Below are 2,010 nucleotides of genomic sequence, written 5' to 3'. Positions count from 1 at the left end.
TCAAATATCTAAGGGATTCTGTCAAAGACTCCAGAAACAGCTTGAAGCCAAGATCTTACATTCCTCTGGGAAGACTGCTTTCTGATGTCTTCATTGAGCATGGATTGGTTGACCAGCTGGAAAAGGCCAAGCTGATGGATGATCTGGCTATAGAAACTGGAAAGCCTCTGAATGCCAAAAACCTGAAGAGCATGGGAATCATCAAAGAGATTAGAGTCAAGCCCACTATGGATGTGTCCTGGGAAGCTCTGAAAGATCAGAGGAAGATGCCTCATGGCCTTGAAAGGTTCTTCAAGAATGAACCCAGAGATGCCATTGCTATCTACCTTCAGCGTCTGCTGGATGAAGGTATTGATATTTCTGATTTCAGAATTGAAGACCTTTTGGATTCAGAAGAAGATTTGGTCAGATACAAAAGAGGTCTTTCTGAGAAGAAGATAGCTAAGGAAGCAAGGAAGGCAAAGAAACCCAGACTTGGAGAATCTTCTGGAACCAAAGCTCCAGCTCCTCTGAAAATCTCTTCTTCTGGTAAGTCTATTCCTCCTGTTACTTCTGTAATACCTATGATGGCCTCTTCTACTCCTCTCCCAACACCTCCCTTATTTACAACCTCTGAAATCCCTCCTTCAACCATCAGAACCTCTCAACCTCCACCTGTTCTAAAAGTTGCTCGTAATTTCACAACAACCTCTGACCCTAATCAACTATATCACCACAACACTTCCTCTTCCTCATCCTCTGCACCAGAAACACCCCCATACTTTAGTGTTTCTTCATCATCATCCACAGAACCTTCTGACCCAAAATCCCCAACAATAGCTGAAATTTATGCTAGAAAATACGCCCCACAAACTCAAAAACAATCTGAAGTAACCTCCACCCTCCAAACTTCTCTTCCACAACAAACAACCACCACACCCTCTGAAACCCAACCATCTGTAATTCGACCATCTGATCCTTATATCACCCCACCAATCCTTCCCGCTGTCCCAGAACCAGAATCCGAACCCTTAGATGTAAACCCACTCTATGCTTCATCCCCAGATTCTGAACTTCAAGCAGAATCTGAACCTCAACAAACTGAACCTCCCTCTATAAATCTCAGCCCTCAAAACTCTCCACCTCATTCACCTGAACCTGAACTTGAACTTACCATACCTACCCTTGAGGAGGCCATTTTACAGGTTGCAGAAGCTTCAGTCCAGAAGATCAAGTCTCTGGCTAAAAACTCTGAAGTTAGTGATGATCCAAAATCTGTTAGGACACACTGGAACAGAGTCATTAGTTGGATGACCTCTGAGTCTTATAGGCTGAAGAGTATCTCTGAACAAGTCAGAAATGGCTACATCAGAGACTCTGAGGAAAGACTCCAAGAGAGATTGGCCAGAGAAGCTGAGGCCAAAAGATTAGAGGAGGAAAGATTGGCTAAGGAAGCTGAGGAAGAAGCAAGAAGGTTAGAAGAAGAAAGGCTGGCAAAGGAAGCAGAACTTCTAAGGATTCAGGAAGCTGAAGCCAAGGCTCAGGCGGATGCAGAAGCCCAAGCTGCTGCTGAAGCTGAAGCTCAGCAGGCTCTGACTCAGGGGGAGTCCTCTTCTGCGATCCCGTTGATTCTTAACACTCTGAAAGAGATCAAGCAAGATCAGAAAGAGATCAAGCAAGATCAGAATGAGCTCCGGGCCAAGATGGACAAGCAAGATGCTTTGAATGAAAACATCCAGAACATGTTTGCCATGTTGCTTCAGAGACTTCCTCAACCTCCAAACCCTTAGGCACTTAGGATTTATTTTGTTTGCTTGCCTAATGTTTTTGCTTCTGTCTTCTTTTTAGCTCTGATATTCTCTTGGATCTGATGTTTTAATTGCCTTTGTGTTTTTGATTAATGAAATGTTTTTTCTCTTTATTGTCTTGTTATTTTTTTTATATATCTACCTTTTTGATTCTGACAAAAAGGGGGAGAAATCATTAAATAGCTCTGATGAAAATTGTCTAAAACCTTAAGCACTATGCAAC

This window comes from Lathyrus oleraceus, chromosome 1, assembly GCF_024323335.1.
Source record: "Lathyrus oleraceus cultivar Zhongwan6 chromosome 1, CAAS_Psat_ZW6_1.0, whole genome shotgun sequence".
NCBI classification, from domain to species: Eukaryota; Viridiplantae; Streptophyta; class Magnoliopsida; order Fabales; family Fabaceae; genus Lathyrus; species Lathyrus oleraceus.
This window is presented reverse-complemented; position numbering follows the sequence as displayed.